We start from the raw sequence: 15,838 nt of genomic DNA, 5'->3' as shown, positions 1-15,838 counted from the left end.
TTTTTGGAATAACAAATGTTTATTCAGAAATGGATAAGTAATACATAATCACCCTTCATCCCTTAATGCTTCTTCCTCTCCTTTTTTTTTTTTTTGAGACAGAGTCTCACTCTGTCACTCAGACTGGAGTGCAGTGATGTGATCTTGGCTCACTGCAACCTCTGCCACCCAGGCTCAAGTGTTTCTCCTGCCTCAGCCTCCCAAGTAGCTGGGCTTACAGGCACACATCGCTACCACCTGGCTAATTTTTGTATTTTTAGTAGAGATGGGGTTTCACCGTGTTGGCCAGGCTGATCTTGAACTCCTGACCTCAAGTGATCCACCCATGTTGGCCTCCCAAAGTGCTGGGACTACAGGTATGAGCCACTGTGCCCAGCCCCAGAGTCAGATTTGAACTTAAGAAATATAACTGGAGGCAGTAGGAAGTTCTATGGGTGGAGACATAATGAAGCCAGAGCAGGGTCCAGCAGAGTCAGCTTGCAAATCAATATTGTTGAATAAACAAAAGTAGGGAAACATATAATGAGGAGATTGCATTAGTTAAGTGATGGATGATGTCTATATGAACAGATGCAGGGCAGTAGGACCAGAAAAAGGAAATATTTGAGAGAACTTAAAGATGAATGAGTAGGATCAATTAGGGGTGTGTGTGTGTGTGTGTGTGTGTGTGTGTGTCTGTCAGCAGGGCATGAAAGAGAGAGGGATCAAACACACACACGATATTTGAGAGAACTTAAAGATGAATGAGTAGGATCAATTAGGGGTGTGTGTGTGTGTGTGTGTGTGTGTGTGTGTCAAAGAGCAGGGCATGAAAGAGAGAGGGATCAAACACACACACGATAACCTGGTTGCTTGTTTACGAGAGTGGTTGGGTGGAGATATCAAAGGCAGAGATAGGGAAGTGTGTCTCAAGAGTGAGACGCACTTTTGCTTGTTGGGGGTGCAGCATTAAGTCATATTTTGGATGCGTTACAATTTAATCCTTAGCCTTTGGAGCATTCTGTGGATGTCCCATCAGTAGATGTAAATGTGAGTCTAGAGCTGAGCAGAGAGATTAGAGATGGAGACAGGCATCTAGAATCGAGGTATGCAAAAATGGTAGCTTTAGCCAGGCGTGGTGGCTCACACCTGTAATCCCAGCACTTTGGGAGACCGAGGTGGGTGGATCATGAGGCCAGGAGTTTGAGACCAGCCTGGCCAACATGGTAAAATCCTGTCTCTACTAAAAATACAAAAAAATTAGCCGGCGATGGTGGTGGGTGCCTGTAATTCCAGCTACTTGGGAGGCTGAAGCAGGAGAATCACTTGAACCAGAGGTGGAGGTTGCCGTGAGCCGAGATCTCGCCATTGTGCTCCAGCCTGGGTGACAGAGGGAGACTCCGTCTCAAAAAAAAAGTAGCTTTAGTCTTGGAAAATGGGAGCAAGGAGGGAGCATAGAGGAAAAAAAAAAACGCAGAGGGTCATAGATGTATCCCTAGGAAACTCCCATATTTAAGAAGGCAGGTGAAGGAAGGACTCTCTGAAAGAGAAGACGGCCAGAGGGAAAAGAGAAGTGAACAAGACAGTAGAAAATAGAAAATAAGGGGCTATACCAAGGCAATCTACCCAGGTAGAGCTGACAGATTTAGCAAGTAAGATACAGGATACACAGTTCAATCTTAATTTCAGATAAACAACAGAAAAATTCTTTTTACTATTATTAGGTCCCAAATATTGGGTAAATGTATAGAATACACTTATACTAAACAATTATTTGTTGTTTTTCTGAAATTCAAATGTTTTGTGTTTTATTTGGCAATTCTACACTCAGGTGACTATGAGACAACTTACACTGACTGGGTCTTTCACCTTATTACCCCATCTAGAGATGAAGCAACTGAGACTCAGGGAGAGAGAGTGACTTATCCAAGATCACACAGCTGGTAAGGGCCTAAGTGGAGTAGACCAGGTTTTCTGAACACAAGTTGGGGTCCTTTCTTCTAAAAGTGTGTCCAAGGTTCCATGTGATGATGGCATTTGATTAGAGCCAAAAGCTCAGCACCGGAAGTAGAACAGAAACCAACATGACCCCAGGAAGATGGTTATTCACAGGCTGCTCCCGCAGAAGCAGCGTTGTTAGATAGGATTATTATTAAAAGACCCATCTCTAAGGGATTAAGCCAAGGGAGGAGGGGGAGTGGTTTGCCTCAGATTATATGCCTTTCATTTGTCCTCTTCTACTCTGGACTTTTTCTTTTCTTTCTTTCTTTTTTTTTTTTTTTTTTTTTTTTTTTGAGACAGAGTCTCGCTCTGTCACCCAGGCTGGAGTACAGTGAAGTGATCTCGGCTCACTGCAACTTCCACCTCCCAGGTTCAAGTGATTCTCCTGCCTCAGCCTCCTGAGTTGCTGGGATTACAGGCATCCGCCAAAACACCTGGCTTTTTTTTTTATTTTTATTTTTTTTTAATAGAGGTGGAGTTTCTCCATGTTGGCCAGGCTTGTCTCGAGCTCCTGACCTCAAGCAATCCACTCACCTCGGCTTCCCAAAATGCTGGGATTATAAGTGTGAGCCACCGCACCCAGCTTCTGCCTCTAGACTTCTAAGTCAGTTGCAGGGAGGATGGGAAGGTACTGGAAAAGATGAATCATTAAAAAATATTTTCTTCTAGTGTAAAAAAATAATTTGACAGAAGTTTGAAAGTGTGGTAAGAAACACATAACATAAAATTTACCATCTTTATTTTTAAGTATATGACTCAATAGTGCTAATTACATTTACAGTGTTGTGCAATAGATCTCCAGAACTTAATCGTGCAAACCAAAACTTTGCGCTCATTAAACAGCAACTCCCCATTTCCTCCTCTCCTCCCAGCCCCTGGTAGCCACCATTCTATTTCCTGTCTCTAAAATTTGTCTACTCTGGATACCTCACATAAGTCTAAAGAGGAGCCATTTTTAAGTTGGGACCATAAAACTGGATCCTCACCCAGAGGCATTAAAAGAGTAAAGTTTCAAAGAGTAAAGTCCTTCCCTGCCTGGAAAGGACTGACATTTTTTAATTGACATAATATGGTCCTAGGAGACCATATCACCTAAGGGAATTGTGGCTATGTTTATAGGCAGCTGGTAACTTAAATGGTTCAATTTTTTTAAATGTGGTTTTGCTGTTTACCTCAAAGGCTGCAACAGAAATGTGCAAAAAAATTTCCAAAAACATGAGCAGTATTCTAGAGGTGGCTGAAAGAAAGATTGTTGAAACCTCCCAATCCTGGAGTTCTTTTATTATTTTTAGGGTGGAGGCATTTATGTGGTTCGTCATTGCTAACCACAGGTCATCACTCACATGGTGGCTCAAATAATTTGGAGAGACCCTTTGGATTTCTGGATCTCTAATTTTTAGAGAATAGGTCATTTTCTGTTTTCCTACTTAATTTTCTTTATCACCAATGGAAGAGGTTGCTAGTAGTCTACCCAGTATCTGTTCTCCCCTTCTTCATGAGTAATAGAACCCCAGTTTTATTTAGGGCAATAGTGTGTACCAAATATCTGAGCCCTCCTTGTAACAAATGATGGCCAATGAGTTGGAAGCAGAAAGCTTAGTGGCGAGGAGATACTTTGGGGAAAGCCTCAGCAGCTTTCAAGCACTGTTTTTGTTATTTTTCTCTCCCTTTCCTCTTGTTGCATGGATGGTGCATTTTTTTTAGCATCCATCTTGGTGCATGAGATGACTTGAAGATAGAAGCTTTGTGATGGGAATAAGGGGGCGGGGGGAAAGATGAGAAGAAGCAGGGTCCCTGAGAGATCAAGGAGCTGCCTACCTATTTTATGTGAGCAAAAGGTAAACATCTTTTTTATTATTATTTAAGTTTTCTATTACATCTGCATCTAAGCATAACTAATATGGTCTCCAACCCCTCATCCAATCAGATAATAAGCATTAAGCCAAATGAAGGAATCAATGTAATTATGGCATAGTTGCCGGGATATCCTCTTGGTGCCTTCCAACTGGATTGCAAGCCCTTAAGGGAAGGGATTAACGCTATTTACAGAGGTGTCACCAACCTTTATCATAGCACTTGGCACATTGTATATATTTAATAAATGTTTAATGTTAGTGCTGATGGCAATAGAGGAATCTCATCTCTGTGCACCTATTCAATGATCATAGTTGCATCTAGATGAGCGTCATAAGATTTCATAAGTGCTCAGCTCTTTAGTTTTCTTAGAGTAAAATTGGAATGGTACTTCACCTATCTTAAAATGATTAGGGATAATGTATGTGTAACTTGAATGTAAGTACCAGGTTTCTTATTCATTGGGTTTAGGTAGAAGAAGTTAATAACAAACTAGAGTTTCTATGTGAAGCTTGCAGGACCTCTGGCCTTACTTGCAAAATTCTTCCTGTTCCCATATGGTTTCCTTGGAGTCCTTCATGAGATGCCTTACAAGTGCCCACAGGCCAGTCTGCCAGCTGGCACTACCTTGACAACAATGACATTCTCTCCTTCCGGGGAGGCTTCTCCTGAGTCCATGAGCTGAGCCTGAGATAGACCTACTGCCTCCTTCTACATCTTGCTCCAAGGACCACTGTTTATTCCTTATGCATTCGTAGAATGCTGAGATGCTGCCCAAGACCGAGTGGCCTCGGTAAATTTTAGCGCTATGTTTCCTTTCCTGGGTGACAGGATGCAGAAACGTTGGCAAGGCCTTCTCTGGACATAGAAGTTCCAGCCTAAGTTATTCACCCCAAACCTTTTCGTTTGCTCTTCCACCTTGACAGCACTGGAAGCAAAGATAATTTCTGCAGGGGTGAGGGAGTTCCACTCAGGGACCTTGAAGAGGAGTATGAAACATCTTACTAAGGATCTCCAGGCGACAAATTTGTGGATTTAAAGAAGAAAACATGGTGGATTAGAGACAGACAGAACCAGTCTCACCTAAAGTAGTTATCCGCTGATGAATGAACCCCTCCCCTTTAAGTCCACCTTTAGAAACAGTTCCTGTTTCCCCCTTACAAGTAAGTGACAGTGACACTTGAGTCAGGAGGCTGGATGTGATGGTTTGTGGCTTCAGACGGGATTCCCATCAGGAAGCCTGATGTTGAGACCTCACAGAGTAATTGTTCCCTCTCTTCTCTGCCTTTCCTTTTCTCTGCCAGCAGAAGCCTCAAGCTCAGGGCTCAGCCAGGTGGCAGCATAAAGCAGTAAACCCGCAGACGGTGGTGCTGTCCTGTGGCTGCTCCGTTCTCTCCACACACACTCCTCTTTGCCCATTTTTATCGGAGCAGACCCAGGTCACATCCCCTCCTCTAGTCTTGTACTTTCTGACAGCCTTGGCTCCAAATCACCAAAGAAAGCAAAGACAAGCCACTGGAAGGGAAGTTACTGAGGACTTGTTGAAGGCAGAAATTCTGTGGTATGTCATACAGAGCAGAGCAGAGTGGACTGGTTTAAAAGGCCCTGGGGATTTATGTGACCATCGCCCTCACCTCCACACCCACCTTTAACTAACACAGCCAAGTTCCCATTTTGTTCAGTAAAGTACTTGGATTTGCAATTTCTCGGAGCCACAGTGACCAGTGCTGTCTGTGCCCTCACTACATTTTCAGAAGAAAGAAAGGGAGGGGTTCGCAGGGAAGGCTACTGCCAAAATGCATTGATTCTTACAGCGGCTGCTCCAGGATTTTCTTGGTCATGCCTATGACCCTGGCAGGGAGCTGAGTATTTCTACCCATGGTTAGTGCAGACAGGCTGATGCATTACCAATGGATTCTGGGGCCATATTGTCTTGCAGCTAAGTGCAATTCCAAAGGATAATGTCTTCACTATTTGACTAGTGTTCCTTATTCTCAAAAACCCTGGTGGTTCCTACAAAGAACATTGAGTCTGTCACCACTTCTTGAGTAATTGTAACTACACAGATCTCTGTGTCATTTTGGAGTACTAAGCTAACATCTCTAGTACAGCAGGCCTTGTAAGAAGGAAAGAAAATAGAACAGGTGAGATCCACTGATGATTGTTTGTCAGCAGATCTGCTCTGAGGAGGCTCCATGCCTCAGAGAGAAGTCCTGCTTCTAGCTCACAATGTAGAGTTAATGAATAAACTGAATTCCTATGAGCAGTCACTTTTCTCTACTTCTCCAGTGAGGACTAACATCACGGGACAGTTGACATTGGCTGAAGCCTGAGAGCTAAGCTTAGCTGGCTCAATCCTGGGATGGCAAGAAGATAGCATTTCTACCTTGCCTAGTTTGTATAGCAGATGCACTTTCCTAAGCTTTCATGACTCATTAAGGATCAAAGCATTGGGAATAGCCTCTGAGATCTCTCCAACTTGTTGTCCTGTCTTGGGGACCTCTTGAACAAGTCTGACTGTGCTAGGAATTCACTTCCCACAGATGCGCTCTGGCAGTGAGTCTATTTGTAAATTAAGTGGCCCTGTAGGGGCAGATACTGTCTTATCCCCCTCCCCCCAACTACTGCAACCTAAGGCGTCATTAATGGGGCAGGTTCTAAGATTACCCATTCCAACTTTTCAGCTTCTTTTTCTTCATTTCTTGTTTCTGTGATGGGTGCAAAGATTTGTACCACACTTAGGGCTCTCAGAGGCTGAGTCCCATGGGAAGGAACTTTGTCAAGCTGGCTTCAGAGGAAAGGGATGGCCTGTTGATTTGTTTAACACGAACACTTCAGGAAGACAATGGTGGAACTGATACTCTCCTGTGAATATTTCTTTTGGTGGCAATTGGTTTGTGGGAGGAAAATTTGAAAATATTTAAAAATCAAGTCAAGTAGATTACTTAGCAAAAACTGTCCCAAACTATGATATCTCACAAATAAAATACAGATTTTATATTTCTAGCCAGTAGTTCATTTATTGTTCTTTTAAAAATTATTTTTTGTTTTTAAGAATTCTTTGTTAATAAAAGAAATTTCTTAAACAGAGATGGAGTCTCACCACTTTGCCTAGGCTGGTCTCAAAATCTTGGGCTCCAGCAATCCTTCCACCTTTGCCTCCCAGAGTGCTAGGATTACAGGCATGAGCCACCACACTTGGTCTCATTTTATTGTTAAAATATGATGTCATTCTATTTTATGACTGAGTCTGAAGGGGAGGCTTTCTTTGGAGCTTCTCAATTCTCTCTTGAGAGAGATTTATAGAATAGCATTCAGTTGAATTCAATCAGCTGACTAGAACTTACTACTTATATATTAAGCATATATCCTAATTTATTTAATCTTCACAGTCAACAGAATGAACTACAATTTAGCAATTTAAAATATGTATTTCTTGTTATATATTATAGTTTGGGACAGTTCTTGGTTAGTAATCTTCTCAACCAGAAGTTCATATACTTAAGAAATATTTGAAAGAGGTATTGTTATTATTTTTATTTTACAGATGTGGCAACTGAGGTAGAGAGAAGAACCCAGCCAGGTAGGCACAGGCTCAGCTAGAATCTTAGATGATAGTGGTTGTTGCTACTAAGATGAAGGGAAGAATGAGTAATCGGTGAAATCAGAAATTTCTGCCACTCTTCTTCTAATTCCTCCAATAAATTTTAATTGAATTTCTGCTTTGAGCAAGATAGCGTAATTGTTCAAGGGAGGGTCTCTGAAGAAATCCTGGCTCTGAATTGGGCAAATTGTTTAACTTCTATGAGCTTCTGCTGTTGTATCTATAAAATATGAAGCATAATGGTACCTGCTTCATAGAATTGTTGGGAGACCGAAATGAATTATAAGAGCATTTACGACTGTGTCTGTCACATAGTAAGTGCTCATTAAATGTTAGCTATTATCGTACGCACATATCATATGGGTGATTTCATGCAAGCCCCAGGGCCCAGCCACTGGCATTGCATAGGAAGGGCAAAGTCCCATGCCAGGGCCTGAGTTAAACTCCCAAACAGTACAGTGCAACACAGAGGCGTGGAGAATTCAGAAGGCATTTCTGAGAGATGCAATTCAGGAAGTTACTACATAGGACTGGGGATGTACATTTTGGCTCATTATTAGGGGGCCAGAACTGTGTGGAGGGTCCCAGATGCACTGAACAAAAGTTCACTGGGAGTAGTCCAGTTAGCCAGAGCCCCCATTCCAGAAAGGGCCCAGGGACCATGGCTTAGGCTAAAGACATAGACCTTTTCCTTCCTTTCTATCTTGGTGAGATGCTATGGCAGGTATGAGAATAGCTTTGGTACTGTGTAACTTTCCACTGGGAAACCTTCCACTTTCCTCTGGTCCAGCAAAGGATGTGACCAGCCCCATGTAAGAGCAGCTAAGAAACTCCACTGTGTCTCAGAGAAATGAGAACAAAATGTGAACCAAACAGAAAACAAAACTCTGGTTGAGGATTCTGGGGTTCTAGAAATGAGGACATCTGCTTCTCCTTTTAATAAATATGGTAAATAGAGACCCCAAGAGCTTTGGAGAACATGTGGTAATTTGGTGGGAAAAGAATGAGAAAAATAATGATTTTCTTTTCATTCCTACTTTTCTTTTTCCTGATTTATTCTGCCATCTTTATTCTCTTCCTTTCTCTTTTGCTATCTCCTACTCATCCCCGTCATTATTGCCATCTTCACCATCATCAGAAGTTTATAATGGAAGATATTGGAGCTTTGAAGGAAGATGGTATTTAGTCTCTATCTAAATTTGTCAGTAGGGAAGCAGAAACTCTGGGTGGGTCAGCTGACTCTAGGCTGGGCCTTCAGGAAGTTTGGTAACACCTAACTAGCCTACACAATTAAGAAAGAGGAGAGTTGGAACAGTTGAGCTCAAAATCAAAGTTATAGCTGGGCTGTGGAATTAGGAATTTAAGTTTCTATAATTTCGTTTGACATGATGAAGCTGGTGATTGACCTCTGAAATGTGGCTGTAGAAAACCTAAAATCACCACGACCATCCTTGCTAGAAGCAACAGCTGGCCGCAGGAAGAGGACCTTGTTGGGAGACAGTTTTCCATGGGTCTTTTGTGTTTCTGTATAGCTTGCGAAGGCCCTGGCTACTTTTGTTCTGGACTGTGTTTTCAAAGATGCTTGTGTACCAAAGAGCCTTGGCTATAGAGACAGCCACAGTGTCTCCCTCCAGAACAAAAGATGGGTACACCCACCGTTCATTTTAAAATATTTGCTTTTTCTAAGCTCAGGGTTCCTCTTTTTTAATGTAACCCACTGTGTGCAGGTCTCAGCTGGCCGTCTTCACTTTGCCCTGTGGGACCAGCAAAAGAAAATGGGGATGTTGCCATTGCTGTCAGTAATAAAGTCCTTTGTCTCTAACCCAGGAATCTTGTGTCTTCTACCAGTATCTATTATGCTGTGGCCAAGTAATTGTGAGTTTGCATGTAGAGTAAAACCTCAGACTATTCACCGTTCTTGACATATCTTCCCTCACTTCTGTCTTTCAGATATTGTACAAATACATCTAACTATTGGAACCTTATATATAATCTGAACTTTAGTTGCAAGGGAGTCTGAGTCTTGTAGGTTTAGCTTTCCATCCCCCATAGTACAGAAAAGCACCATCCCCACCATACTCCCTGTAGGGGCTTGCTATCTAGCTGAGATTTACAACAATGGCTACCACTTACTAGGGTCCCACATTATCTGAGAACTGTAGTAATTGGGTTACGTACATTATTGTGAATGCTGACAATAGCTCTACAAGATAGAGGTTATTTCACTCATTTTACTTATGAAGAAGCATCCACAGAGATTTAGTGTCTGCCCAGGACCATGTAGCTCTGTTTCCGAGCCATATTCACACTTTTGGGTCTGCCTGGTTCCACTGCTTGGCTCTGTCTGCTCCTGGATGCTGCCGTGGCAGTGTAGCACAGAGAGTGACACATCTTGGTGAATGTTTTATCTCCAGGAGCATCAGAGAGGAGCTCTCGCAGCCTCAGGACAGAGAGGAATGCTTCTGAGGAAGGAGGCTTGATGGTCCTTCGGGAAGGGCAGAGCCTGGGCTCTGGGATGCAATGCATGGGTAAGGTGGGGAAGAGAAAGAAGCTGGAAAGGACGATGTGAGAAGATGCACACAAGTCTGTGCTGGGGATAGAATAGGAATTTTGTGGAAACAGAGAGATAACATAGGAAGAGTAGGCGGAGAGCCCCTATAAGGACCTGGTGTAAAGGCTGTTGAATTTCAGAATAAGGCTTGCTCCTACAGATAGCAATGGGAATACCAAATCCATGACACGGCCCCATTACCTTCTTTTTCCCACTGACTTGTTTTCCAACACAGATGACTCCCAGAAAAAAGAGCAGCTCACCATTTCTCTAGCCAGGGAACTCAGAGGGGGAAATGGCTGCTGGTTCAGTCACTCATGGAGCCAGGGAGACAGCCTCTTCTCCCAGTTCTCCAGCAGGACCAGCAGAGGAACGGCGTTAGCATAAAATGGAGAGAGAGCATGGAATATACCTCACATTAGCAGACAATATTGCCTTGATTGCAGACAACACACATGAATTGAATTGATAAAGGAATCTTCCCATCAAAGCCAGAAATGAGTGGAAATTAACTTTAACAAAGTAAGCAACTGTGCTCAAGAGACAGACAGAAGAAACCCATTGCATACTTGGTGCGTGTCAGAGACGTAGAGGAGCAAAGTGTTCAGGCCCATCAGTGAGCGCAAGAGTGATTAATAAACACTTACGCGGACATTCATCTGACAGGCGACTGACAAAGCCCCACAATGATGGGGGAGAAGGGGCATTTCTTCTTGATAGATGTATCTGAAATGCTCATTTACTCCTTTTTGATAGATTTAAATGTCCAGGTATTCTCTCACCATAGAAATTGATTCAGAAACAGTGCTGGGTTAAAAATAAGGGCTAGAGATTTAACTCCATCCATGTGGAAGGAAATGTATTCGTCCTAGTCATCAACACATAGATGGAAATGTGCTGGAGTTTCACAAAGGTTTGGGGGGAAGGGTACTTATTCTCTTTAAAGTATAAAGTGAGATAGATGAGTACAAAATCATTCTGCCTGAGATTTTGTAAATAGCATTAGTGACTGAATACAAGTCTTTTTCTCCCGGTCTGAAACAGTTTAAAAATTATCTGTTCAAAAGCAGTTCTCAAAGGGCAGACTTAAATTTGGTGCTCCACCCTCTAGATTTCTGTCACATGCCACCCTTGCTGGAAGGGGGTCAGGGAAAGGGAATCTGGGCTGGGGGTCAAATCAGCCAACAAGTGGTGTCTGCCATGTGTACTGAGAGCAATGACCACACAATAGAAAACGAGGGGGCCACCTCTGGAATGGAAACTGTGATCAGGAATGATGGGAATTGTAGGATGCCGAAACCCTGCAGCCTACAGGCTCACCCTTTCTTTTAATACTTGATTGAAACGGCTTGCCTGTTCACCCCATCCCAGGAACTGTGGGAAGTTCAATGCCCTCCAAGATATCTGGGGAAACCTGCACCTGCTTCTGCTTCCACTAAAGTCCTCTTCTCCCCACAAAATGTCCCCCATGCTCTCAATTCTGTCCCTCCTCCTTTCTTCTCCCAAGACATTATCAACACAAGGCATGGTATGATGTTTTCATTGCAACTCAATCACGGTGACCAACTCATCAAAAACCAGGAGTCCACGTAGCTCTTGCATTCATTTCAGTTAGCCAGCATTTACTTTAATCAACTTCTCAGCAAAGGAATGAAACACTCTTTAGGATAAAATCTTGCTCACAATGGAGAGTTGAATTTTTAGGGAACGTTTCCTGAGGGACAGTTGGCCTTTTTTCATCTATAATCTAATTCTCAAGGGCTTTTCAGAGCAGAGTCTTCTTTTTCACCTTGAGATCTTTTTTTTTTTTTTTTTTTCCCTTTTCCTATAGAGGTTTGTAGGCTGGTGTTTCTGATTGTGAACTAAATACATAAGTGAGCACTAATTAGCCTCGCACATTCCACTCAGCCATTCTAAGACTCAGCAGTCATATTTCCTAAAGAAAAAAAAGTCAATATTTTATTTTGCCATCCATCACAAGATATGAAAAAGAACCATCTCCATTTTCTTTAGTAACAGCTAAGGGCAAAGACCACAAATTAACCTCCCTCCATTAGGCACAATCAATAGAGATATGGAGTTTTCCCCCCTAGTCTAGACTTCTATTTGGGAATGAAATGTTGGAGTAAGCCACATTTCCTGCAAAGGCCGCGGGACAAAGGGACCTGCTGATTGCAGTCCATGTGACTCCGGGAAACGCCGGGCCTGGAGCTCAGGTTTTCGACTCTGGCATGGCAGGAGGCAGTGATGGATGGAGCTCCAGTTTGAAGGTCTGAGCTGCGATGAATGAAGCAGGCCTGCTGCGCCTGCCAGGGGCTAAGCGTTCTCAACAGTCACTTCATAGCTCGCTGGAAAACCCGGCACTGTTTCTATGTTGGGCAGAACTGGAAGCAGCCGCTGACACTTGCTTTCGGTGAGCACAGGTCATAGGTCGGAGCTCCCTGGACAGGCGAAGCCGGGCAGTCAGAGAGACCTTCAGAGTCAGGCTGGGCTTGCTCTGGGGCTCGGATGTTTCCTGCTTAGGGTACTGGGGGAAAAGTCACTGGAAGAAGATGCTGATGCTGTCCCCTCAGGGCTCTGATGGGGAAAGCAGATCCTCAGCAATGGAGCTGGAAAAACCACAGTTGTGAAAAATTTAAAACAGTGAGGGGTTGCCTGATTCATCCCCATGTGTACTCAGGACCACAGAAATCACCTCAGACTGAGGGAGCCCGTCAGGTTTAAACGCTCACTTGCCCTCCCTTGTTACTGATGTCAGAGGGCCCTCTGATGCTGGACGGAGGCCCAAGTCATCCCAGAACTGGGTCATCAAGGAGTGGGGAAGGGCCTGACTACCACGGCAGGCTTGGCATGTTACCCACATTTAAATCCATGTTTAAAGGTGAAAATTGCCCCTTGCAGAGTGTGCTATGGCTTAACCGTGTCCACTACGGTTCAGGTGTCAGAAACTTGAGCCCCAGTGTGGTGATGTTGGGAGGGTAGGGGAGGTCTCTAAAGGGAAGTTTTTGGGCCATGGGGACACCATCCTCATTAATGAATGAATGCCATTCTTGCGGGAGTGGGTTTGTTATAAAAGGGTGAGTTTGGCCTCCACTAGTCTCTCTCTCCCCTATGGGATGCCTTCCATCATGTTATGATGCATCAGGAAGGCGCTCGCCAGATGCCAGCCCCATAATCTTGAAACTTCCCAGTCTCTAGAACCATGAGCCAATAAATCCCCCTTCGTTATAAATTATCCAGTCTGTGGTACTCTGTCATAGCAGCACAGGACAGACTATGACCCAGAGGGAGGCAGCATTGTCCCCATTTTATGGATGAGAGCACAGAGGCTCAGTGAGTTCTCTTGCGCATGGCCACAGTGCTAGGAAATGGTAAAACTGGGATTTGAACACGGGTCTCTCTTGCTCCAAATATCCTACAAAGGGCTTCCCCCATGAGACACTAGGAATGTAGAGGGGGTGGTTCTAGATCCGCAAGGCAAGTGGCGAAGGGATTTGGTAAGGCTTTTGAATGAAAATAAAGCTGCTTCCCTTCTGTGGAAGTACCTCCAAGGCAGTGGGGAACTCATCTTGGGCGGCTGGAAATACAGCCCTGAATGCTTTCACTCCCATGTCCACTGGTGCAGCTCTGACTTCCACTGAGCTCCTTAAAAGAGAAAACTTGAAGTTGCAAGCATGAGGCTAGCCTTGGGGACCAAAAAGTTGCTCCTCTCTAGGCCAGATCATCTAAGTCCAGATCATCTGAGGCCTAGTTATCTGGCCTGGGGTGGGGGTGGGGTGTCCTTCAGAAGCAGGGGCCGTGAAGAGGCAGCTGTCTCCTCCAAGGGACTGCCAGGTGCAGATGCTTGAGACTCACTGGGAAGAGGCGAGGCTGGAGGGACTGTGGTACTAGCAGGGGAGCTAGAGCTGGGAGGCTTAGATTCACACACCACTGCCTTTGTCATTCATTCACCAGCCAGCCATTTGGCATTGTGCTAGAAGCCGAGGTAAGGCAGAGTTGCGTAGGACACCATCTCTGCCGACATAGAAGCTTGCATGTGTGTAAGAAAGAAAGGCAGGCAGTCCCCACGTGGGACTGTGGGGGCCAAAAGAGGATATGAGAAGCTTCTTGGGGGAGGTAATTCTTTTGAGACGGAGTCTCGCTCTGTGGCCCAGGCTGGAGCGCAGTGGCCAGATCTCAGCTCACTGCAAGCTCCGCCTCCCGGGTTTACGCCATTCTCCTGCCTCAGCCTCCCGAGTAGCTGGGACTACAGGCACCCGCCACCTCGCCCGGCTAGTTTTTTGTATTTTTAGTAGAGACGGGGTTTCACCGTGTTAGCCAGGATGGTCTCGATCTCCTGACCTCGTGATCCGCCCGTCTCGGCCTCCCAAAGTGCTGGGATTACAGGCTTGAGCCACTGCGCCCGGCCGGGGGAGGTGATTCTTGAGCTAAGACTCAGGCAATGAGAAAGTGTTTGGGTGGACGATGGGAAAGGCATCTCAGGCTGAGGGACGAGCTGTGACGGAGGCATGGAGCAGAAATAGCCTGCACTTTGGAAAAGATGGCTGGATCTGTGTTTTCCCAGCCACTTACGCATGTGTGGCCCTGAGCAATTTCTCTGAGCCTTGGTTTCCTTATCTTCAAGACGGACATCTTATACTCCTCCGATTGGACTGTTGGAAGGACTCCCCGGGACAAAATAGAAAAACTCCTGGATCGGAACCCTGGCATCAGTAGCATAAGGTCAGCACCTGCTCCCTTCCAGCACCTCAGGGCTGGCCAGGCCCCACAACGCTGGTGCCCCTCCTCCATTTAGTCACAGCACGGTGGCTGTGAAGTGACACAGGGACCGCTGTGCGGGTGTTGGCTGGTGATTTGGAACTGAGCCGCTCTTCTGTTCCCTTCCTTTCCCTTCCCAGTTTTGCCACTTCCTGCCCTTTCTCCTTGTTTGTGGAATCTGGCCCTCTGTCCCTGCCCCAGTTTTCCAGCCTCAATTCTCTCCTCTGCAAATGAGCTCCTCCAGGGCTATTGGAACACTCACAAGTCACACTAGGTGACTTCTAGCAGTCACCTGTTTCCGCAGGTGAAAACTCTTTGTTCATTGCAAATCACTGGAGAAAATCTCTCGAGGCCTGTACTGTCCCACGAGAACATCCAAGTTGCAGCTGGCATGGGGCTGGGGGGTGGTGGTTTAGGAGAAGGTAAAAGGGCTGCAGGTCTGAGGGAGGGAGAGACTGGAAGTGGAAACTCAGTAGTTGGCCACTTGTGTATTTGTGGATCTTAGTGAATGAAGGGTGACTGGAAAGCTGCTTTGCTGTGTTCCTGGCCATCTTCCTTTGTTCCGTCCTCGAGTTGGGTGGAATCAGTGATCATCACTTTGCTTGTTGGAAGCATTGTTATCCTCGGGTCTCAGTGCCCCACGCGTGCCCCAGACACTCAAGCTAAATGAAGCCTAAGGAAGCCTTGCCTGAATACGAAATTCTGTCTGAAGGAAATCTTGCAGATAATGTGTTTACAGGAGTGCCTGTGGGTGGAGGACAGAAGCAAGTAAATTCCCGCATGAGATGGGGGTGCAGTGCAGAGCCGTTGACACAGCTGGGTCCCTTGGTGCCCCCGCAGCAGCCACATGTGTCTGTAGTTTGTTCTGAGGGGCTGCTATGCCTTTGGGGCTGGCCCGATGATGCTCTCACGCCCTTCTCATGGGCCCGTCTGGTGTGAGCAGCTGCTCTGGTGTGGTGAAGAAACCAGGGGTTACAGTTGTTCAGATACGTGGTCGGGAGCATGTCCTGACACTTATTACCAGTGTGACCTTGAGCAAGTCATTTATCTTTCTAAGCCTAAGTATTCTCCACTGCAAAGCAAATCTAAAA

The sequence above is a fragment of the Mandrillus leucophaeus genome, unplaced genomic scaffold (genome assembly GCF_000951045.1).
Source record: "Mandrillus leucophaeus isolate KB7577 unplaced genomic scaffold, Mleu.le_1.0 Scaffold61, whole genome shotgun sequence".
Lineage (NCBI taxonomy): Eukaryota > Metazoa > Chordata > Mammalia > Primates > Cercopithecidae > Mandrillus > Mandrillus leucophaeus.
The sequence above is the reverse complement of the archived record's forward strand: the minus strand, read 5'-3'. Positions refer to the sequence as shown.